Source organism: Anser cygnoides, chromosome 4, assembly GCF_040182565.1.
Source record: "Anser cygnoides isolate HZ-2024a breed goose chromosome 4, Taihu_goose_T2T_genome, whole genome shotgun sequence".
Lineage (NCBI taxonomy): Eukaryota > Metazoa > Chordata > Aves > Anseriformes > Anatidae > Anser > Anser cygnoides.
In genome coordinates this window covers 52754760-52780530 of record NC_089876.1, presented here as the reverse complement: position 1 = coordinate 52780530, position 25771 = coordinate 52754760, and the positions used below count along the sequence as shown (strand labels likewise).

Sequence of the window (25771 nt, the reverse complement as noted above, 5' to 3'; positions counted from 1 at the left end):
GCCAAAGGCTGCTGCATGAGCTGCAGGCACTGCATCTGCAGGAACCAGCTTCCAGCCGACATCAGGAGAAGATGTAAATGCTGTATTGGCCTTGCTTTTTCCTATCCTTCTTGCATGGTGAGTTATGAAATGGGCTGCGAAGTTTTCTGGAGAGTTATTAAGGGAGGATTTTTTTATTTTTTTTTTAAGTATTACAAAGAAGTATTATAAGAAAAAGTTGAAAGAAAAGCTGTTTTATGGTCTTTGGCATGCCTCCGAGCCATGCCAAAAAGCCACAGCAATAGGCAGCTTCTCTGCTTTCCTCCGGGCATAAAACACTCTGTATAACAGCTGTCTCGTATTTAATGGATTCGGTAAGTTACCGTTTTAGAAAGAGAATTCTGGAAATCTCAGATCTCTGTGTCATTTCAATATTTAAAGTGTGGTAAGCTAGGGAACTGGTCCATATCTACTTTCTGTGAATATCCAGTGTTTGTTACAACCTTTGCCACTACATTTGTTATGCTGGCCGTATATTCCTGGTTATTTTTGCTGTAACTATGAGAACATCAAATTGTGAGGGTATAGCGGGGAGAGTAACAGAAGAAGGTCATCTTACTGCACAGTGCACACCTCTAATTTCAGGGGAATATGAAATTCAGACACCGTGTGGGTTTTGGACTTTTTCCACAGAACTGTCAGAAGAAAGCTGTGGCCTTTAATGATCACCAAGTATCTATGTTCAATTGAGTGTGACTAGATGAAGCAAGAATTCAAACTGAGTCTCCTCAGCGAACTGTCTGCTGATTGAGATGTAGCTCAGTGAGAGCAAAATGGTCCCATGAGGACAAATTTCTATTGAAAAGGCAAGTGCAAAAACCTGATTTGAGGCTAGAAAGTATTTGCTGGACAGGTTGTGATGTAGAATTTTGATAAAAAGGGAAGGGAAAATGATAACAAAATGCTAGGGCATTTTTTATTTTGAAATAAAAATGTGTCTCTCTCATTTCTACAATAAAGAAATACTCTTAATTTCTTCCCCTTTCTGTGGAAATGCTTTCTATTTGATCTGCACACAGAACTCATGGAAATTCATGTGACTCAGATGTTCCCCTGGAGTTTCAGTATTTCTTTCAGTGAGGTATTTCAGATTAACAACTGTCACCTTGTGTTGAGGTAAAGAGCAGCGTACAAGTTACACACTCACTTGTGCCAGCTTTTCTTGGCACCTTGATGGATTTAGAATTGGCAGGATTTCCCTTCATTTCTACCTTTCTGCTATTCTCATCATCCTATATTGGATAGTAAAATATTAAAAAATATAGCAGAGAATAAAAGAAAAAAGAGAACTACAAGGAGAGGTTAATATACAGCTCAGAAGAATTCTCATCAGATGCAATCTCTTCTGATGTATAGACAGAACAAAATACTGTTTGCCTAAAGCAGCATAAAACATCCAAGTCTTCTCCAACCTTTCTACCTCCTCACAGTCCAGGAAAGTGGCTGAGAAAATGGTGACATTTTAAGGTGAATGACAAGTTACTCTGAAGTTCCTTCCACACAAGGAAAACTTATGAGGTGTCTCAGGCAATGAATAAATGTCCCTGTGAGCCCATGGTTTACATCCTTGTCTTATTAGTCCAGGTACCTTTTCTCATTCAAGTCACTGTCTGCTGAAGCTGCTGAAACCTCGACGTAGGAGAGCTCTCATCAGCCTTTTAGAAATGCTGCTGACGAAGCTCTTCATATCTGAGCACCAGCTTGCTTAATGGCAACTTTCTGCACAGATCATTTGTTTGTTTGTTTTCAGAACAATTTTCTCCATCCTCTTTGGATGCCCTTATTTCACGTGGGTTACCAGTTTGTATTGAAGCTCAGCACTGGCCATGGTCACTGGAAAGTGCTGGGCTCCTCCAGAGACGAGGACACACAGCTGCCTGCAGTTTCTGACAGTGCTTGTTCACTCCAACCACGGAAGTCGTGGCTGACAGCAATAGCAGGTAGAGAATTCCCTGGCCATTAAAACATTTGCTGTTGAAATTAATAAACTAATTTGGTTTCGTGACAAAAGATAGCAATCTGGTTGTGCTAAATTTATGTTTTCAGGTGAGAAAATTCTTCGATACAGTTCCTCCATTCAGATCCACACCCATCTGAGGTGCACAGGACAGAGCCTGTTTGCCGTGGATGATGGCTGCGGTAACATTCCTCCAGCCAAAATATTATCAGCAGTTTTGTAAATGAACTTATGATAATTTTTATAAGCAGTCAGAGCATTCAAATTCAAATTTGAATATGGATAAGTTTCTATATGTGTTTATTGGACTTTTATCTATTTTTCTTGTTTTGTAATGAACACATTGTAGCTGTATAACCGTCTGCCCTGAAGTCTGCAATATATAAAACATAGAGCATAGGTAATGAGAACTGTTTGTCACAGCCTTAGAGTCTTCAGGGACCTAATATAAATCTAAGTCTAACTCCTCCCAGAGGTCTAGTCAGTTTTAAAGCATAGGTTTATATTCCATTTGTATTTTGATAACAAGTCATATTTATTATGGTCTTCCTAATGGCAGGTCTTCATTCAAGTATTAAAGAAGATATAATTCACAGGTGTGAATATACAGGTGTAGTCTGGAACTAAAAATAAAAAGACCCTGAAGAATATCATCCCTACATCATTACTTTAGCCATTGCTAATGAAAAAAATGTGCATTTAAATGAGGCAATTAAAAAGGATGCAAATTAAAAAAAGGAAATTGAAAATGCACATGACATGAACAGTATTTGCACGGGGGCTACCAACTTAAAGGTGATTAAAATGTTTTCACAGATTAAACCATAGCAGGAACATTGCCTGGTTATTCATATAGTTAATTATCTGGCTATACAGTAAGTGATTTTCTTATTATATTGCATCATTTAAAGGCTGGCTGCTACAGAAGCGGTTTGTCATAGTTTTGGATTAAATCTGGTTTTAAATCATGGCTATACTGAACAGTGGTATCTGGCTGAAAGCGTGTTAAGCACTTTAATTTGGGAAGTGCTTTTGAAAAAGTAAATACCTAAATTGGATGGAAATAGACAATCAGATCAATTCAATTGTCCTGGCCAGCACCAAGGCTTCAGAGGAAAGTGTTAGGACTTGGTATACAAAGCTCATTACCCTTCCATGCTGGGCTTATGGTAGCTTAACCCTGAAGCATGAGAATCAGTACTGTTCTACAAAGTTTAGTAGAAATGTTGATAATGCTGTAATGTCCTGTGAAAATAACTTGAAAAACATTAAGTTGCAATACTCTGATAGTGGAAGGCCAGATTCTGCTTTCAGTTGTACTCAGCTTCAGTTGCTTATGTGCTCTGGAGTCAGATCTGGTTCAAGTTTAAGATGCAAATCTACAAACATTAATAATTTTTGCTAATGAAAACTATTATTTACCATGCCTATTGTTGTCTGCAGTACATCACTTGTAGTTTTTGACTAGGGGAGTCACATTTCTTCAATTCACAAGACTGAGATTCTGAGGTAGTTCACCTTCAGGTAGTGTTAGCTGGGAGAAAAAAAAAAAAAAAAAAAGAGGTTATAACAGAGGCTTTAGTATCTCTTCAGGTCCTTTTGATCCTGTCAGTTACATCTGTATTATTTAACAGAGGCAGCTGAGGACAAGGACAGCATGCCATGAGGCTTTATGGGTTGCCTGCATTTCCACCAAAGCAAGGTGCCTTTGCCCACTCTGCCGGGATGCAGCAGTTTTCCTCTCTCTTTGGTGTCACTGGAGAGAGTTTTTCCCTACAGAAGTTAAAACTGTGTGATGGAGCATGTTAACAATCAACCAGTTCAGATCACGTGTGCCCTGGAACTGTGTAGTTTGCTAGTTAAGAATAGAGCCATTTTAAAAGCCGTACTTTGTCATTGACTTTGGAGGCATGTGAGTGGCTGGTGATTACTTACATCGGTGGCAGCAGCCTTTGGCTCTGCTCCACGCTGCCTGCAGAAATGCAACAAGAGTTAGGAGTTGTCACAGGGCACTGGGAGAAGTGGCCATCAGCTGCTCATCGGCTGTTGCACACAAGGGTTCCTGCATGTGCTATGGATCAAGCTCCCACAGGCAGCTCAGTATCTTTCTATAATCAACGCTTTCTTAGAGTCAGCTTGCTGACTGTAAGAGGAGCTGAAGCACATCACATGCAACTTGGTTACTTCATATTTCACTTGATGTTGTGCTTCACAGGTTGGGAAAACTTGTTTTCACAGTAGGAGAAATTCCTTTATGACAAACTGAGGTAAGTACGGGAAGCAGAGTTCGCTGTCTGGCCTGTCTCTATGTATTATAAGTTCAGTAACATGAAAGTACATTAATGAGCCAGTTTATCTGTCAGGAAGCTACAGGCTACCAAAGAGCTCTGTCCTGTGAGATACCAGTCTGCCCACCAACATTTCTTGTGAATGCTGGAGAATGTACAAAATCCCCTGCAAATGAGATGCACTGCAGTTGCTTTCCTCCCCCGATGCTCACTCCTTGGAAAGTCCTGTCTCATTATGTAAACCCCACTGACCTCAGGACCTGTGAACAAAGCTCAGAGGACAATTTAAACAGAAGGTGAACATGGATCATGTTTTTAATGAAGTACGTTGTTGGAGAAAATCCGACTGTAGATGTTCTTGTATAGAACATAGTGGGTAGAAATGGGAAAAGATCTGTTGGGCTGGGAAGTCTCTGTTCTTTTAGTGCAAGTTTATTCTCTATAAAACCTTCCCAGTTTTATCACCTTGGGAGTCTCAAATGATAGGGATCAAAGACAGCTTTTAAAAGGCTATTCGACAACTAGATTTTTGTCTGTGTCAGGAACATTTTTTTTTTTTTTAATATACTCTCTAAATTTTTGCTCTCTTAACAGCATTTAGTTATATTCCTTGTGTCACACTAAATTTTTTTCCACTATTATACACGCCCTTGATGCATATCTGCTTCTAGATGTTATATTCACATGCTCTTTCCTAATCATTGGCCACTGCCACGGATACAAAAGATTTCTCTTTGTCATAGTATGGACTCTGTACTTCGTATTCCTTAACCTCATTTGGAAAAAGTCATTTTTAAAGGTGAGTGAGCAGGCCAAGTTCCTTTATTCTTCCATCTCTGCTTTCATTACAGAAGGTGAAATTTGGTTGCCCTAAACATTGGCATCTGGTTTAGACATATTAAAGCATCCTGCCTGTCCTCCAGCCACCAGTGCAGAACTGTGAGTCTCCTCTGTCCTATTTGTCAATACCATGTGGGCAATTGTCCCCTGAGGATGTATCAGAGAAGACTGGGCAGCTTCATCATAATCTAAATGTCTATACTGAATGTGGAATTTAGACCTTCAAACAGCATCACTGAAAGCTGACTCCTGAGGAGCTGTTAAGGATAATGATTCAAAAGTGTCCATTTGAAGCAATAGCTTATGGTAACTAGGAAAAATCTATGAGTATGTTAATATAGAGATGTAAGATTGTCTAGAGACAAGGAAAAAACATTAAAATGTGTGAGTGCAGGCTGACTAGTGACTACACAAACACATACGTAAGAAATCCTACAGGCCCATTTTGAGTCTCCTTTCAGGAACATAATAGGCATTTTAGAAATTTCTGTTACCCATTTGTGGATTGACCCACTTCATAATTACTGTTAATAACCATTGTTAGTGTTCGTTTTTGTAAGTTCAGATAAAGAGAGTATTTGGGGTATCTAGTGACTAATGAAAATAGTATTGAAGACTACATAAAAATATACGTGAAATAATTCTTTAATCATGTAAGGAATCTTGTAAGAGAACTGGGAATTAAGAAAACAATACTCTGTAGCTCAATATTGAATTAAAAGCATTACTTTTTTTCAAGTAGAAGTATTCATGATAAGTTACATTACTGTATTGATTTTACCCTGAGCGGTAATTATTTTATTGTTCTACAAATCATACCAGAAGACTAATTTGATATAAAACAGTGCTGACATGGAAAACAATAAGAAAGGAAGACTGTGTACTAGTGAATAATATGATAGGATCATATTTTTCCCTTTTTGCTGTAAATTTGACAGCTGTCTCTTTGTAAGAATCAAACTAAAAAGTTCAAAGGAAAGTGTGTAAAAAAGAAAACTGCTGGTCTAGCAATGTTTCATGGTGCTGGCACAAACTATGAGGTAGCCCTTCAGCTTGTTGAGTGCATATAGCATTTTCTACTAATAGTGATATTATTTTGTTACATTTTTTAGTTATACTCTTTTCTTCACATTTTAGCGGTGTTTTATTTTGATGATACCAATATGCTTTATATATGTAGGATACTTTCTGAATCTATTTTTTTTTCTTCCAAACCATTGTTTGTTTTGACTAAACTTTCCATTGCTGCAGCTACTTTCTATTTTTTTCTTGACAGAGCAAGAATTTTTTAACCATTGAGAATCCCCAGCAACAATCTACAAATAATAACATTATTTATTATTTGTTTCAGAAGCTCTTAGTATGTCCCTCCAAATATGAGAAAGAACAATTTCCCTGTAATGAAGGAGTTCACAGTAATACTATTCAAATTATTTCTAGCAATAACAACTTTACAATAAAATGTAATTGTAGCTTAGGAACATGGGAAGTGTAATAACGATGGAAATAGTCTTTTATTAAAAAAAAAATAAATTAAAAAGCATCCTCTCCCTTCCTGAGGATTTGAATTTTGTTCTGTTTTGTTCATTTTAGAAAACATGCAATAAATCATCTCTTAAATTTACTCAATGATATATTGAGAATCTTATATTAAAAATGTTGATCTCAATGTTGTTTAGAGCTAAATAGTCCTTATCTTGGGATAGACACACACATTACAAAATAGAAATAAGTTTGCTTCTAGTGCTTTAGTTCAAGGAAATATATTAGGCAAAGGGAAATATATAGGACAATGTCTATAAAACACCGCCACCAAGATCATGCAGTAATTCTATACTGTTGCTTGAAAAACAAACTCAGTGCCAGTTAAAAGAAATGGGTAGGAATCTCTGTTCTTCACATTTAAGCCGTCAGTCTTGAGGACATCATTTTTCAGACACTTGTGGAACAGCTTCCTTAGAAAATGAACTAGCAGCTGATTAGGGTGTGTGGTGTCCAAAGAGCGATGTCCATCACACTAACAGCTTAAATGGATGCAAGTGTAATTGCTTCTTTTTTCATCAGAGGGTATTAACCTTTAACACTGGCAGAGGAAAACCAGCTGCAATAAAAACCATGCATTTTAATATCCAAGTTTTACTTACAGTTCACATTAATCTCATGGGGACGTGGGAGTAACTTTGAGCATGAGTTTCTGAAGGTACATTGAGCCATAAGGCTTAGTAAATCCTGTCAATACTTCACTCTTTCATGGTCACGTGGGAGAGATTAAGGGGAGTATTGAAAATATTGTGAAAATTAGTTGGTTAAAAAAAAAAAAAGGAGCATTGCAGAGCTTTTATATTTTCTCAGGCCTCCAAGAACGGCTCTTTAAGGGGATTTTTTATTATTATTATTTTTGTCTGAAAGACAGAATCAATCTATTTTAATGGAGTCACTTGGGAATGATAATAACACCATTCTCTTAAGCTACAGGGAAAAGGATCATGAAATTCACTTAGCTGGATAGCCAAGAAAGTATTTCAGAAGATGATCATTCCTAATTAGTCATAGGTTCAATTTTTATATTTATCTGAGTAGCGGTTTGCTATGAGTCCAGTCTGTTGCAGCTTAAACCCTGCCAAAATGCATTTTAGCCTGAAAAATTTTGGAGAACTAGCGCATGTAATAAATGGATGGACAATCAGTTACAGAGATGTGTCAGTTCATAACACTCAATAGGAACTTGCTTCTGGATTATTACAAAGTGCAAGTTGCTTACAGGCTTTGTAGATTAATGCATGAGATCTTTATTGACTGCACAAGAATTACAGTTCAAGAAGTGAATACTCTTTTTAATTAAAACCTTCTTAATAAACACAATTTACGTTCCAAACATTTTTTTCTTTTATTTTAATTAAACAAACAAATAAATAAAACTTTTTTTTTTTTTTCCACTTTGCAGTATGTGTACTTCCTCAGAGAAGCATCATCTTTATACCAATTGGAAATAAGTTATGCTTAAACATGTCTGTCATTCTATCTCTCAAAGACAATGTCATGGATTATTCTTCAAGCCCATAATCACCCCAAAGTTTCTGGTTACCATCATGCTTGAGCTCAGTAAAAAATCAATAGCATGTTGCATGGATTAACACCATTTAGATAACAGTATGATTATCATATTACATGGTTTTATGGAATATAAAGTTCAGACTCAGAACTAGACTATTGCCTGTGCAGGTGAGAAATGGGCTAAGAATCTGTTTAGGATTTAGCCAGACATTTCATTTTCTGAAATTAAAGGTCAAATTTCCTCCTGATGATCTTTGGAGCAAGAAGGGGCAAAGGTGGTAAGAACTGACTGCAGAACCTCATGGTCCTGACATTCATTGCTATGCATTGGGACCAACTCTTTACCCATATAACCCTGCGTGAATGGCTGCAGTTTGTCAGCTGGAGACAGAAGGGAGGAGGGAGGTTCCTGGATCTCGTGCTGCAATGCATAGGCTATATCTGGGCTTTATTCTTCTCACCCGTCTGTGTAAATCCTTGTAACTTTCCATTTACGAAGCTCAAAATATACAAATAGACTTTGCTTCTGTCTTTGACTGATGTGCATCAGCAATGATTCAAGCTAATAGAGTAAGATAATCTCCCATCTTTAAGCACTTCACATCACTGACTGTTGCAACTCTTAGACTTGGTGTTTTGGAACAGTTGCTGCACTTGACTCATGAACGGTGGAATATTGCTTTGGCAACCCTTAGAACAAGGGTCCTGGTGGGATCTAGAAATGCTTAGCATCCCACTGCACATCTCCAAAATGCTCTCAGCTTGCACCCTCAATGTGTTCCACGTGCTACTTTGTGTGGAGTTGACAAGGCAAGGATCTCCTAGCTACTGCTGTAAACCAAGTGGACTCGCTGCTGGCAGCAGGGAGTAAGGGTTTACTGAGACAGGATTTCAGTGAATGTGGATACTCTGTTCGTGAATTTAGCATGAGTGTTCCATTTACTATATTTGTATATTTAATATGATTATTGCACAAATAAATCTATAAATAGTATACATTTAAAGTAAATTTATATAGGACTTTCCAAAGAGGTTTTAGATGGAGGTTACTTTTTTGCAATGTTTAGTTTTTTTTTTTTTTTTTTTTTTTCCCCATGCAGTATAGGTCTCTTTCTGATGATTGTTTTCTGTTCAGCTGATATAACATTCCCCATGTTCGAGAAACATAACAAAGACTTAATATTGATATTCACATTTTTACTGTTAGTACACAAGTTTTATAGCCTTTGGCCAAATTCTCCTCTTGCTTACACTGAAGACAAACTTTAGTTTTTAAATTTTTATGAACTGTATATGAAAACCCATATACGCCCACTGGTGATTTTTTTCGTGCTAGTAGAGTGTATTTGGTTTACGTGTCAAGGTTTTGGTAGCGGGGGGCTGCAGGGGTGTTCTCTGTGAGAATAATCCAGAAGCTGTTAGGTAAGGGTCAGTTTCGGCTGACTCCAAAGGGACCCGCTGCTGGCCAGAGCTGAGCCAGTGAGTGATGTTGCTTGCATCTCTGTGAGAGCAGAGTTAAGAAAGGGGAAAAACCTGCTGCACAACATCAGCTGGAAGAGAGGAGTGAGAAGCAGCCCTGCAGCCCCCAAGGTCATTGTAGCAGGAGGGCAGGAGGTGCTCCAGGCAGGCAGCAGCAGTTCCCCTGCGGCCTGTGGAGAGGCCCCCGGTGGAGCAGGCTGTCCCCCTGCAGCCCATGGGTCCCGCATGGAGCAGATCTCCACGCTGCAGCCCGTGGAGGAGCCCCCGGTGGAGCAGGTGGATGTGGCCTGGAGGAGGCTGCGGGCCATGGAGAGCCCCCGCAGGAGCAGGCCCCGGGCCGGAGCTGCAGCCCGTGGAGAGGAGCCCACGCAGGAGCAGGGGGTCTGGGGGGAGCTGCTGCCCGTGGGGGACCGTGCTGGAGCAGTTTGCTCCTGGGGGATGGACCCCATGGTACGGAGCCATGTGGGAGCAGTTCTTGAAGAGCTGCTGCCTATGGGCAGCCCCCGCAGGCTCAGTTCGGGAAGGACGGCATCCCGTGGGAGGAACCCCACGTGGAGCAGGGGCAGAGAGTGACCGTGAAGGAGCAGCGGCGAAGAAGCCTCAGGGATTGACCGCAGCCCCCATTCCCTGTCACCCTGCGCCCCTCAGGGGGAGGAGGTAGAAGAGGGTGATGAGGGGAAGGTTTTTTCAGTTTTTTAGTTACTCACTGCTCTAGTCTATTAGTAATAAGTAATAAATTTCATTAATCTCCTTATGTTGAGTCTGTTTTGCCCATGACAATAATTGTTGAGCAATCTCCCTGTCCTTATCTCAACCCTTTAGCCCTTCCCATTGTATTTTGTCCCCCTTTCCCTTTGAGGAGGGGGAGTGAGAGAGTGGTTGTGGTGGAGTGCAGCTGTCCAGCTGAGTAAAACCACCAGATAAATTGCTCACTTTTTTTCTAACATGTTTGTGGGAGTTATTGTGGCCATTAGCATGGATCAGAAGAGCGTATGTTGATATTCAATAGAGTAATGCAGAATGCCTATTTCCAAATTTGTCTTTCAGAGTCCTGAGATGGCTGCATCCCAGACGCTCCCATTACACAATTCAGTGAAACACCATGGCAGCTGGACCTGTAGCTTTTGGGAGGTGAGTAATAGGTGACGTGAGAAGTACTCTGAAGAATGGGGTTTATGTAACTGAAGTCAGACAAATTTTGAGCCATTTTTCAAGACCACAACATATTGTGGCTTATTTAAATTATGATGTGCAAGTGTAGCTGTAAGTGGACATATGTGAATAGCTTTAGCACAATCTCCGTGATGCACCTGCGAGATTTGCTAAATGCAGAATTGGAACTGTGTCCTGGTTTAGCTGCACGTCAGTGAAAAGACCAATTTAAAGGCTTTGTTATGGTGAGTTGAGCACTACATTCTAAACTATGCTTTTCAGCCACTCTAAATATTACCTGATAATTGTTTTTGACTTGAGGTGTCTCATAATTAGTCCCATCTTGTAATCAAATTGTGGTAACTTTTGGAAAAGCACCATTTAAAGAGAATTTTATTTATCATTGCCAATGTATTTTTCAATATCTTCTTTTGGCTGTGAGATGATTCTGAACTCATATACTGTTAACACTTTCCACTTGCATGTATGTAGTTCAGATTGGTACTAGGTTCTTTGCCATGAGCAAAATGCTTGGCTGTAATATGATATACTTAAAATAGAGAGATGTAAAATCCACATACACTGTAGAATCATTTCTTTAAACTTAGTGATGACACAAGGAGAGAAATGCAAAAAAAAGAAAAAAGTGTGTAAATAGTAAATGCTTATATTGTTATTAGGTTTGGAAATGTTTACTCATGTTAGGAATGAAACTGTGGCCTCTATGAAGTGGCTGGAGTTTCTGCCAACGGCTTCAAGAGGCAAAGTATTCCTATCAGAAGTGACGAGCTGTTGGATAAAAATGTCACAGGTTCTTAACAGCATCACTTCCAAGGATTCTTTTGAAAATCTTGCTCTTTTTCTTGATGCCAGTTACTTAACAGCTCTGCATTAAACACATTTTTCATAAAACAGCAACTACTGCAAACTCCCCAATTTGCCATGCATTCATTAAAAAGACCAAATCACTTATAGCATTGCATAAGAGCATACCTGAATGAAAAAAATAATGGGTTTCAAAGTAAGATGTCAGTCTGTGACCCCCATCAAAGGACACAATCATCATCAGCCAATTCATACTTGTCATGTGTACAATTTGGGCTCTCCAACTGCAGTGGAGGCGATACTTTAGCTAAAACGTACCCATACGTGACGTACTATACAAGTCTGTGGTAGCTCTTGGGTGTGTTACTGCTGCCTGACAAGGTCCCGTCTGTCAGCTGAGCTACAGGAACAGCCACGTCTATCTTCTTAGCCTGTCCCAGCTTCAGAGTGAAGCAAGCTGTCTGAAATTCAAGTTAAGGAAGTTTCAGCTAATGTATTTTACTTCCTAGTCTGAAAGCCAGTTCAGCTCAGAGCACATAGAACAATATTCCCACTCAGCTTGGGTGCACTCATCATTCCTCATGCCAATGGATCATTCTGGCAGTCTTTTGGTAACACTGATTGTTAAAAAAAATACAGCCCGAGAGTATTCTTCTGTACCAACTCTATTCCCTCAGATTTGCTTTCTACAAGAGAACCCCAGCACCCTCTTGCTAGTCAAATAACTAAAGTAGAAGTTCGCAGAAATTTGCCCATTATATTTAGAAAATCATTTGAACATAGTGGTAATGAATTGCTGTCTTGCTAAACTGTTAGAGATGTTATATAGCATCCCAGTTGTATTACCATGCAATTATCTCATGCAGATCTGCCTGGGAACAAAAGGGAAATTCAGAAGAGATATTTGCTTTTGATTTCCTGCCTTTTGTACTACTGAAGGCTCATTTTTAAAATTATAAGACTACACCTTTGCGCATAATGTATTGTCATTCTATTTTGACAGCTGATGAGCTTAGCATTCTGTGATGACAGTTATTAGAAATGATTTTAAATAACACGTGCAAACAATACCACTGTGTTTCTGAGTACTTACTCAATGACTTGTTTACTGGCACTTCCCTTCAGTACTGCACAAACTATAGTGACAGATTTTTCTCTCAGAAATCATCCATCATTGCCTTGAACTTGTCAAGATGAGTAAGACTGCCATACTCATCTATAATGGCATTCATATCTTTAAAGCCAAGGCTTTCATAAAGATATTCAGCCTATTGGAGGTAGAAAAATTTGATTAGATTCTTTGAAACAGTTAAAATCACTCCTTAGTTGAATGCCTAAACTCTAGAAACACAACTCTTATAATTTCTAAAAGCTCCTAAAGAAAAAAAAAATTGAATACTCTATCTGTTACTTTCTTTTGGACTGGCTTAAATAAACATCAGTTGTCCATACTGTGAAAAGACAATAGGTAAAACATGCCTTTTTAGCTGCTTCTTAGATTTAGAACTTTATACCATATCCATTTTCATACATATGTTAACCTAAAGAGTTAATGCAGCAATTCACAATTCACAATTCTAAGGAAAGCGAAGAGACAGTGCCATAGAAGACAAAATAAAGTAAAAATAGTTTTTTATTGAGGATGTTTGGGTATGGAGCCAGTGTATGGGGTGTGTGGCCCCTATAGCAGTGTTGACCATTCGGTCCCACTCAGTCCACTCATTACTGAGTGATCAGCACGCTAGCTGATGCTGCTGGGGAAACTACCTTCCCCTCCACCCCACTCCATTTCCCATGACAAATCTGCCCACGTGCTGAATATGCACAGGATCACAGAATGATTTGGCTGGATGGGATCATCTACTCCGACACGCCTGCCATCAGGTTGCTCTAAGTCCTGTCCAACTCAGCAATGAACACTTCCTAGGATGGGGCATCCACAACTTCCTGATATCCAGTGCACTGGTTAGCTTTGTCCCACTCATTTGGAAACTCTGTGCAGACTCCTAGACTGAAGTTTTTGTTAAACTGCCTGTAGTATCTACCTATACTCTGCATCAGGCACAGCAGGCATGGGGTACGCTGCTGACTCAGATTTCCACTGGGTATCAGCATTTGTAAACATCATACATCTTGCTTTTTGTTTAATCTGTATGAGGGAACGTAGGCTGGAAAACTGGAAAGCAGATAATCTTATTCAGTGAAGATGTAGCCAAGAAGCCTGAATGATTGCTCTTGGGCTTCAAAAACATTAACAACTTTCAGGGAGCGTCACTAGGCAGCTGTGCCTGGGCTCATGCCAGGCAGAAAGAGACATTCCTGGAGAAGGAACAAGTTCCCAAGGAGAAGGTACCAGCGGACGTTAGATCAAGCTCCATTTCTGTCCGTACCAGGAGAAAGTTATCCCAGATTACTGTAAGCACACTAGAAATGGCTCTCTAATTATAATTTTAATTGCCTATAATTGCCATGTTGCATTCAATTGCATAAAAGTCTGCCTGTTTCTATGGCAGATGCATATTCATTCAGCTTAAAAACCTTTCAGAGCTTGAGGTATGTAGGTTCATGGCAGGCACTGCTCTTGCTCCAGATGGCTGCAGCTATAGATTTGTAGCAGATTTTTTTAGGAGTACTTTTTAAAGTTCTTCAATCATGCTTCCACATTTTTGAGGACACACGATAATAAGGAGCAATGATATTGGCTAGTGACCCCCCAGCTCCAGAACACCTCACTTCTGTAATTTATTTGAAAATGAAAGGACAGAACTGGAGAACCTGGAAAGATTAAGATAAATGAGAAGGGATGCAAAATAAGATGAACAGAACTCAAAAGTATAGCATATGAGCAGACAGGAATGAGATGGGAGAAAAAGTTCAGAGAGGTAACATTTGGTTTATTTTCTTGTCGTTTGCAATACAGATACCATTTTTCTATGGAATAAAGCAAAGAAATTACAAATATCATTATGATTTTCTGAAAGTGGAATTCAAAGATAATTATATGATTATTTCTATTACAGTGTTTATAAGAATAGATGATAGAACTGGTTATCATATTTAAAGGTCTGTGTCAATACAATATCTAAAAGCCTCAACATTTAATATATTGTAGTTGCAGAATTCCTGTCAAGTTTGAAAATGTGATTTTTCCTGTATTACAAATAACAAATTGAGGAAGAGAAAGAGGTAGTGCTACAGAAGGACAAAAATGTTGTGAAATTACATGCGCAACACTGAAGTTGGTAGAGAATGGATTAAGTAGACAGGAATATTACGGCAGGAATAGAAAGTGAAGAAAGTCTTTCAGAGAGTGTCTGGAAGCAACAGGTCTTATATATTTCAAATGATAGCTTTTGAGAAAGAAACTGCTTTGCTAGACTGCTTGAAACATGCATGCTTAAAAGATGTTTCAGTACTTAGTCACATTCAGTAAAAAAATCAATTTCTTATGTTCATATGGCATTTCATGTCTTTTAATTTGTGCCCATTGCTTTTTGTCCTGTCGGTGGACACTGCTGAGAAGAGTCTAGCCCTCTCTTCTTCATCTTCTCTAAATGGGCAATTGTATGCATTAATAAAATCACTCCTGAGCCTTTTCTTCTCCAGGCTGAACAGTATTAACTCTCTCAGCCACTCATATAAGAGATTCCCCAGTCTCTTAATCATAGAATCAGAGAATGGTTTGGGTTGGAAGGGACCTTAAAGACCACCTAATTCCAACACCCCTGCCATGGACAGGGACACCTCCCACCAGACCACGTTGCCCAAGGTCCCATCAACCTGGCCTTGAACACCTCCAGGGATGGGGCATCCACAGCTTCTCTGGGCAACCTGTGCCAGTGCCTCACCACCCTCAGAGTAAAGAATTTCTTCCTAGTATCTAATCTAAATCTACCCTTTTTTAGTTTAAAGCCATTACTCCTTGTCCTCTCACTACACTCCCTGACAAAGGGTCCCTCTCCCGCTTTCTTGTAGGCCTCCTTTCTTGAAGGCCACATCCTCATGGCCCTGTGCTGGACTCACCCACGTAAGTCCTTGTCTTTCTTGTACTGGGGAGCACAGAACTGGACCCAGCACTCCAGATAAGGCCTCACCTGAGCTGAGCAGAGAGGAAGGATTGCTTCCCTCCAGCAGCTGCCAACACTTTTGCCTGTGCAGCTTAGGATACTGTTGGCCATTTTTTGCCACGAGGGTGTGTTGCTAGCTCATGATCAGCTTTTTGTCCATCCCCAAGGTCCTCCTCAGCAAAGCTGCTTTCCACCTGGTCATCTCCCAGCATGTACTGGTGCATGGGCTTACTTATTCCCTGATGCAGGAAAATCAGTTAATGACTAAAACAACATGGGCAGCCAGAAGGGAACAGGAAAGTACAGATACTTTTCAACTGGTGTTTTAGTATTCATTCAAAAATTCCATTACTGACATTAAACAATGCAATTATCTCAAATAGGTGTGCTCTGTAGATCATTATTCTGGAGATGTTGTAGTTTTGGTCAATCCGTCTGTTATGACCACTGGTCTTTCAGCAAGTGCATACGGTTTTATTTCCTAACAACTTGAAAAGTAAAGAGGATAATTGTGTCTGATTGTCACAGAAGCCAAGCTCATGTTAACCTCTTGTCTGGGGTGCCTAAAATTAGGAGTTCCACCAGTCTCTGTGTCTAGAGGGAAAAGAGGTGAAAAGCACCTTTGGGGGTATTTCTGATCCTGGTTGAACTGTGTAATTTTCTTTACTGCCTTTCTCTTGGGAGATCATAGGAGCCATCAATAGGCTACAAAGTGGGGTGAAGTTTTCAAGAGCCTTGAAGTGGGAGGGAGGAATTAAAACCTCAGTGATAATGAGGGACATTAACACTAACCTGTGTAAACCTTTGGCCACCCATTGCCACAGACCATTGCCTCACTTGCCTACAAACATGCTTGTGTGTTAAATCACGTGTTAGTGCTGCCTGATGGGTAACCTGTATGAGACCTGATTGACTTCAGGGCATCTCTGAGCACTTGGCAGAGCTGATTACAGACTGAAATGGGAAGGGATTTCAAACCATACAGGTGGAAAGCAGCATTAGTTAGGGTCCTTCAGAATAGTGTAGTGCCTGCTCTTCGTGTTGAATTGAGAAAGAGCGTGTGTTATGTCAGGGCATTCAATAATCGTGTTAAAAATGGAACGACGTGTTAGAAATAGACAAAGCGCAATGTTATGATCACCGATACAGGAATTAAAAGTCAAGGTAACATCTGCTTCAAAAAATATATGATGTATTTCAATTTGCAAGATTTCAGATTGCTGGATGCCTTTAAACTGGCTGGTTCAAAAGCTTATGGAGAAATGTATAACACTTAATCACTGTCAAAACGCAGGACTTTCTGGTTCAACCTCTAATCATAAGCCAATAGTTAGCTGCAATAGCCATTGTCGGAAAGAACACCCACAGCTTTTTTATAAATCAGATGTTAAACAGATTGAATGAATTTTTGTTCATGTTTTCTGTGCACATGGTACAGGTCATAGATGAAGCCTTGTTTTTTACCTTCAATCTGACCATTGGGTATCCATTTGGAATGGAAAAATTAATCCTGTCTCTTCTATTTCGTTACATTCTAAGACAGACCATTTCCTGTCTCAGCAATAGAATTTGCTAATTAGCAGCTCTGAGGCTGTAGCAGCATATCTCAGGAAGAACCCAAAACTCCTCAAACCTTTGAACATTACACTTCTCTTTTGGATATGCAGAATACATTGATTTCCTTGTCAATAACCTGTGAATTGATTCTGTCCTCAAATTTAGGCAAGCAGTTTTTGTCGGTTTTATGTTTCTTGATAAACAGTGAGGCAGATATTGATTGCGGTGGTGTCCGTTCCTGTTGGCATGAGGAATAGATATTTGTTTTTGAGGTGGCTGAGCTTTATAATATACTATACATGACTGGCAGCTGCATTACAAAAATGAGTCACAAAAGATTTATGCCATACACATATATATTAAGTCACCCACTAGTTTTCACTAGATGGCTGAATAAATTAATTTTCTGACAGGGAAATCCACTGACACCATCAAATTCATCAGGAAGAAATGGAACTCAGGTCACTATGTGTGCTCATTCCTGGATAATACAAGAGAAGTGGTGGCATTGGCTCAGTTAGACAGACAAAACTTTGTCTTTTTCTAGGCTTACTGATCCTTTAGCTGAATCTGATTCCTACAGACTTAAAGTATCTAATGCTGGTGCTTAAATTGAGAGAGAAATTGTTCTCTACTTCCTCTTTAGGCCATGGTATTGCAAAGGGAGCTTCTCAGGCAGTGATCATTGTAGAGGCAGGTGCTGGCTGCTCTGCCAAATGAATTTGGGTGGCTACACCCAGCTTGAATGACTAATTAGATATGGATTGGCAATGATTAGTTTAGGTAACAGGTTAATAGGAATGATTAATTTAAATGTACAGGTCTTTAATTCTTTCCTGTGCTATCTCATGGTTTTGGTATGAAGGGTACCCCCATACCTGCCTAGCAGGTTAGGGCTTGGGATGCTTTGTTGAGGATCTTAGCTGTGGGTTCCAGTCCTTCTGGCTGAGCTCAGGTTTTCACTTTGTGATTTTTTTATCCAATGAACTGCGGAACATGCAAAGGTTTGGTAGGTTAATAGAGATGATTGTTCAATAATCTGTTCTTTTGGCTTTATTTTATTTCAATAAGCAATGCTGTTAGGCACTGTATAAATGATGTGTGCTGAGAAACCTAATCTCTGAGGGTGGCCATCTATGCATCATATACATTGGTGCCTAAACCTGAGAAAGAATAAGACTTGGCATGTGCCCCTCTTTTTAGCATTTTTCAGTGGCCAGTGTAGGCAATTTCCTACGAAATATTTGTAGGATATAGGATTTGAAATGAATTGGAAATCCAATTTTGGATAAAAACAGAAGAGGGAAAGATTAAAAAAGCACTATATGTGTTTCTTCAGCCCTGGGCTGTAGAATCCCTTCTTCAGGTGTGGCAATGAAGGCGAGCACTTCTGAGCCACGCTGTTCTCTCAGCCTCTTCAAGCACCTGCTTATGTTGGCAAAACGACAGATGTTACAGGCCATATTCTCTGCATCTCCAGAACGTGTTCGTGGTTTCTAACCAAATAGTCTGAAGACCCTAATCCATTCCTAATGGGCTTCTGTAGCCAAAGTAAAAGGCTTGGTCATGCTAAATAAATTATCTGATATCAAATCAAGGAGAAACACCAATGCAAAAGAGTTGATGGTGGTTTAATTGTGTGTAAAACAAAACTCTTTTCTGTCTTTAAAGTCAAGAAAACAAAAAATTTTAAGTTAATGACAAAGCTCAGTGCTGCTTTTCAAATTAATGTGCACTTCAAATTACTGTCTATATGCCATTTCTTATAATTGCCTAGTTGTACATTGGGAAAAGTTTCTGGAAACAAAATCACTGCAATGACTTTTTTTTTTTTTTTTGGTAATCATATTTTGCAGCTGTTACGGTGCCTAGAGTTCTGTTTCTAGGGACAGTGTAACTTCTCTTCATTATTTTTTTTTTAATCCCCTCCCTACCCCATCCTCCTTTTCACAATTCTTTATCCATATATATATATGTGTGTGTGCGGTGAGAGGGAGAAACCTGTTTAAACTTGCCTCACCAATCCACTGCTTTGAATTTTTAATGATGACAGCTAACTAATAAAAGCTCTCCAAAGGTAACGAAATCACAGTAACATTCTGATGTCTCCTCTGTAGTCTGCTATGGAAACAAACATCTGTGAAAGATGATTTCCTTTAATGCTGCCTGATGAAGATGACCTTTTGAGTTATCACAAAAGTGAAGCTTTAACCACCTGCTTAGGAATAAAAGGCAGATATTTACACAGTAAATATTTTAACTACTGCAGGGGGAAAAATAATAATAATAAAAAATGCTTTAGGTAAATCTTCAAACTGTATGATTGCTGATAATTGGAACTTTTCAAAGTTAACTTGTTGCATTTCATATTCAAATTAAGTAGGTAATAACAAAACAAAGGAACACCTCTCCCCCATTTTTTTTCAAATAAATAGAGCTTTAAACAGGCAATGTTTAATCTGCAAATTGAGAAAAGAACTATATTAAAGAAAATGTAAATTACTAAGACTTTAGTAAGCACTGCAAAGTAATGACAGCAGTAAAGACAAACAAACAAAAAACTGTTAGAGGAGCCTCAGGGTAGCAGCTGGAGTATACAAGGTGATGGTGGATTTGGGCTGATGCAGAATAGTAAATCTCTTCTGAAAGATGTTCTGGGTTAAGTCAGAATCACAAGATGCATTTACAGAAATCTGCCATTAGAAAGAGTGGGAGATGGAGTTTGGCATTCCTAACATTTGGAACAGTGAATTACTAAGCTTTGAGTCTATATCAATATAATTTTTAAAGGGGAAAAAAATGGAATATGCTTGTTTGGGGATTTTTTTTTCAATTAAAATCCAGTTAGATTTAGACATATATCAACATCATTCCACATAGTGTAAATATCCCCATAAATGCAGTACAACTCTATCATACTTAGATTATTCTTTTTATTGCAGAATTAATTATATTTTGCTATTGAATTCCACTTTTTACTATTTTTCTCATCTGACTGAATGAAATATCAAACTTCTCAATGGAAAACTGGTTCTCAAATCAGCTACGGTCAGAGCTCCTGTTCTTATTCAGAGGAAAAGTTTGTACCTCCCAAAATGTGTTTCTCCAACATTAGCTAGGGGTGTTGATTAATCTTGCCCTGCACACCTGATGAGCCATAAGTAGTCTCAAAAGATACCACATGCTGAGCAACCAGCATTCCTGGGAGACCTCTCCTTTCATGACCTTGCTTATGTTGTCAGAGGTAATGGGGTCGCAGCACATGGTTCGTTTAATGGGCACCTCTTCTTGGTTTGCCTGTCCCCCTGCGTTTCCGGTTCAGATAGGACAATCCTTTTTTTTCTTTCTTTTTTTTTTTCCCCTATTGGTATCATGATTTAGCCTTCACAAAGTAATCTCTAATACTTAGGGAGCAGACTGCCAGCAAAACAGTATGTGGGGATGATGCCATGTAATTGTTAACAATAAATAAATAAAAAGTCTGAAGGCAGGAAAATGTATCTTTCTTATTTGCAGACATTTATTCAGTGACTGGAAAAAAAGAAAATGGATTTTTCAGAGAAAAGCAATTATAAAAGTTGGTTAACTATTAACCACAGTATTTAATAAACCTTAAATGATTCAGAGAGAAGGTAAAGCATTAAAATCAGCCTTTAATTATAGAGGCTGGGCATTTCTGGTGGGAGTTCATGCTAAATGTCTTTTCTGTACAAAATGTGTGAATTAATTTCCTTTAATATTTCAGATAGACTGTAAGATTCCAAGAATTATTTACTTAATTTTTTTTTTGGGGGGGGGGGGGGGCAGGGTAGGGTGTTTTTTTGTGTGTGTACGTGTGTGTGTGTGCGTGTGAAGTTCTTTGCATCTCATTTTACAAACTGAATTTGGAATAATCTTTTCTATGGTTTCCCTGGTGTGATTTTCTGCTAGTTGACAGTTTCTTGAGAACTATTCTTCCAGCAAAGCTCACTAATACAGTTTTTGATATGCACGCAGCCCATTTGGGTCTAGGCTGTACAGTGGATACGTGCTACTAGATCACATTCTGTTCACATAAGCTGTTCTAAGTTAAGTTTTGAGAAAATGTTTCTGGATTTGCCTGGACACACTCTCAGAAAATCCAGTAATACTTCTTTTTACCAATGTTTTGGGAAGTGAATAATTGCACAATGTCTTGAATTTCAGCTTGAGCTGTCCTAAAAATGGCCTGTACCATTAGGTAAGAGAAAATAAGTTTCTTTTTCAGAGACCAAAAATGAATCACTGAAGATCATGGGTATCTCTATAATGTTTAGCCATGGGTTAATGATACTTGTTGCTTATGGGAAACTCATGCTTGAGAGAAGAATACATCTGATAGTGTCTAAGATTAAGTGTGTTAGTTTGAGTTACTCTCATGAGAAACTCATGGCTTCTGATAAAGTACCAAAACTTAGAGAGAATGCAGAAAGGCCACATGCATATTATGTAGAAAATAGTTCAAGTGTATTCTCAGCACCTTACATATATAACTGATAAAATTCAATTATTGGTTCCCAGAGGCAAGAATGTTCAAAAACGTGAAGCATCTTCTTTAAGGATCGATCTAAATTTCAATGAATATTACTTTGGGGACTTGCAAAACAACATAAAGCTCTCTTTGTTGGTTTATGGTGAGAAAAATCATGAGGACTGAAATATTGATGATTCAAGGATTTGAGGGCTTAAGCAGTTTGTGTATGGTGAGATTGTTTTATAAGACCTTCATTAAAATTTTGTTTGAGCAGTTAAGGAGAGAAATAGCAGTGCTAAACCCATTTTCTTGTAGTTGGACTACTGGATTATGACCCACTTATATGCTAATTGAAGCTTTTAACCTGTTTGAGTTTAGGACATAGGCCCATATCCACAAAGCCATTTAAGGGCCTAATTCTTATTTGACCATCTAATTGTCACTGATTTGTGGAGAATGTACTCATCGGAATGGCAATTAAGTGCCTAAATACCCATGAATAACTGAGCCATGACGCTTTTCTCTGGAACTGTAGTTCATGTAGGTACTTATGTTCTAGTTCTTTGGGATATGGCAACACCCTTCTCACCTTTCCTATTTAAACAATACATATCTGCTAGTTAGACTCTGCTAGCACTAAATGGATAGGCTTTTATCACTTTGTATTTCTACAGCAATGTAGACAAAAGTTAGAAATTCATGTAAGCAAAGATAACACTTTACCTTTCCATTTCTGTAATATTCCTTGAATTTCTAGTCATTGCTGCTCATTTCATGAAATGTTGATGCAGCCAAATTAAGCACTTTTGAATCAGCAAGGGATTTTTCTTAACTGGAAGTGCAATATCCAGTCAGCAGAACCACCTGATTACTCCACATTTCTATATTTATATAGCTATGCTCACTTCCGTGTAATTGGGCTGCTACTATTAGCAGAAACCATTCAGACTTTATTAAACGTATTTGTAAAACCCATTTTCATTAAGTATGTGACATCTGCATTTCTGTCTGCTGGGCTCTGCTTTCCTACTTCAAACAATCAAAACTAGACACATTATACATCTGCCATCTTTCATAAACTAAACTGCCTCAAGTAGGAACAATGCATTTATATTTTATAATGAAAAGAAAGTCTCTGAATGCCAACTAGTAGACACAAAAGATTATCTTCCTATTTACCAGGCTTGGATTGTCAGACATTAAATTTTTTAGCAGCCACTTCTGATGAATTATTGATGCTCTCACTATTTAGAAAATGGATCACATCACTAGAGTAATTAGCACCCTGCCACTTCTGCCTATCATATTTAATGTGTCATGAGAGAAGGCTGTGTTGAACTATTTTTTTAAATGAGTGACTAGCTTTGTTTCTTATCCATTGCCCTGTTGCATATTACCATCTAGCACATGCAGATGGTATTCCATAGGGTGCATGTTTCTTGTAGCAATTTAATGATGTGGATTTTTCCTCTGAGGATTACTATGCCAAGCTAAAGTTTGAACCTGTATTTTTTACACACCAGCAGAATCTGTTGACCATAGCAAAACACATTCTTCCATGAAATATGAAGCTTTATCAGGCTAAAAACGACTCCTTAAGTCTGCCATGTAACGATTCATGTTCAGCTTGTAGCAGGAAATACTTCCTAAGTAACTGGCTTACAATACAATTTAATATTGTTAGCTCAATATTTATTTGAGGTTATCAACATATATGGTTTTCTTTTATTTAAATTGTTGCGGATTCATAAATCTCTAAATTAATTTAGTAGAGATTAGCCGTGGTGTGAATTGTCCATGTAGTTTGGCTTCAGTGATACAGAATTTAATTTTTACATGTAAACTGGATGCCTTCTGACACTGTCAAGCTGCGGTAAAGGTACAAGGTGTATTCAGATCAACGTAACCAAGTGGCGGCTTCTATATGCAAGATACTTAGACATCCTGAAATGAGGTATTTAGAAATAAAGTTGGTTAGCAGACTTTTATAATTTCAAATCAACAAAGTAGAGTTTTGCTTTGAAGTTTGTATTTTACAAAAGCACTTCTAGAAATATGAGGTTTAGAGTAGAAAGCACTCTCAAAATAAACTATACCTTAAACATAAACACAGGCCATGGAGATCTCATCAGAAATAAAATTATTTGCCATAAGTTGCTGTCCTTCAACAAAAATTAAGATGCAGCTGTGGGAGTTATTCTTTTTTCTTGATTTAAATACGTTCATGTGTTTTGGAGTTTGTCATGCCTTAGTCATCCATTTCTTCCTAAGAGCCTGCTAGAAATGACTGAAAACACAGGGAAATGTGTACTGACAAAGTCATTTTATCAGACCAGTAACTTATAAATATAATGCCTGTTACTTAGAAATACAGTTTTTTAAAGATATCTGCAAGTGTGTGCTTGCCTGGGTTATGGTGCACTTAACTGAGCACTCAATTGTTCTCTGCATTTAAATGATTTCTGTGCTTGGTATGTAGGAAAATAGAAATATTAGTGGAGGTACTTAAGAAAATAGGAAAGCAGAGGGAAATATCACATGCAGTTCATGAAGTCTTTAAGAAATCAATAACTGTGTACCTAAATAAAAGACGGAATGTGACCTCACTCTGGACACGTGTATTTAAATGGACAATGGATCAACATGATTAGATGCTTAACTGGGCACGCTAGTCCTTGAATGTGTAATTACAATACACAGTATTGAAAGGTAGCCTGCTCTGTTTCAAAGTGCTTTGTTTTCTGGTTTCAGGTATTTTAAATTACTGAGGAATATATATTACGTAAAAAGGACAATAGTGGCAAAAATTCAAAACCAGATGCAAACAAAAATCTATTCAACTGAATAAATAAAACAAAAGCGTAAACTGGGGTAATACAGAGCAAAAAACAGTAATGATAAACAGGACAAACCTAATGACCTTCAGTCACTTTTCCAGACAATTTATTCTCAGTGGTAGACATGCTTTTAAATTGTCCTACAATTGCAAAGTAAAATTGTTTCTTATTTCCCCGTGCCAAGCTGGAGTGGACTCTGCTCAAAGACGTGATAGAGGCTGAAGAAATGGCAGCTGCCCTCCCCTTGGCATCTAGCACCTTGGGGTGGGAAAGCTGCCTGGCAATTTCTGCGATCACTTGGCAGCTGTGGTAGGTGCTGGAGCACCTGTAGATTCTCTAAATTGAGTGCATTAAGCCTTAGGATATACTTAATGCATTAGTGGAGGACGTACTGCTCCTCAGCTCAGTGTGACTTGTCTATTATGCTGTCAAGCTGCCTCCACTCTGCTAAGGAAACCGCAGATGTGTAACAAGCGGAGCGTGCGGGAAGTTGGCAGAGGTGGTTGTCGGCATGCAACCTGCTGCTTGCAGGGGAACAGCGATAGTTTCGTCTCTGCCGGTCAGCGCTGGGATCCACTTAAATATGTGAAGGGTCTTACAAATCTCTCTGTACATCCAAACCATCTCAATTTCCTATCTACGCCCATATCTCTGCAGAGGGCTTTACAGACGTTAGCTATTTTGTTGTCTTTGTGGTGGTGCTGAAATACATCAGTACGTGATTGCCTCTGAAAATGTTAATTTGTGATTACTTCTTATTTTGATTGATAATAAAGGCAATGGGAGGGACTTGATACTGTCTACCCAATACAAGCTAAAACAGAATTAGCAAAGAACATGTGTTAATGACCAAGGAAGGTACTGATCGTGCTGCAAATGCAAGCACCCAACTCATCTATTCATTTTTACTGTTGCGAGGCTCAGTCTTTCTCTGTAGGTTGGAGAGCTGAATACAGTGCTGTTAAAAAGGAGGTGTGTGTCCCTCCGAGGGCTTTCAGCTTACCTTAAAGCTGAGGCAGGAGGCTTTGATGTGGGGTTGGACTTCAGGACCTGGGAACCAGGTAGCAGATGTATTGGGCTGGCATGCCAGATGAGCCTCTGTGCAGCCCATCTCTTTGGCAGGTTGCTTCTGGGTAAAGTACCTCCAAGGAAGCTCCTCCTGAGTGGGTGTCCACCTGTAACAG

The 25771-nt window shown here is 38.8% G+C and overlaps 1 long non-coding RNA gene across 1 annotated transcript in view; it reads left to right on the top strand.

The window, feature by feature from the left end:
- Positions 1–25771, top strand: part of LOC125184306 (uncharacterized) — a 112895-nt gene that overhangs the window by 53312 nt on the left and 33812 nt on the right. The window contains exon 3 of the long non-coding RNA XR_010831172.1: positions 10705–10788. This is a non-coding gene — a long non-coding RNA (uncharacterized lncRNA). The remainder of the gene's footprint in view (positions 1–10704; positions 10789–25771) is intronic.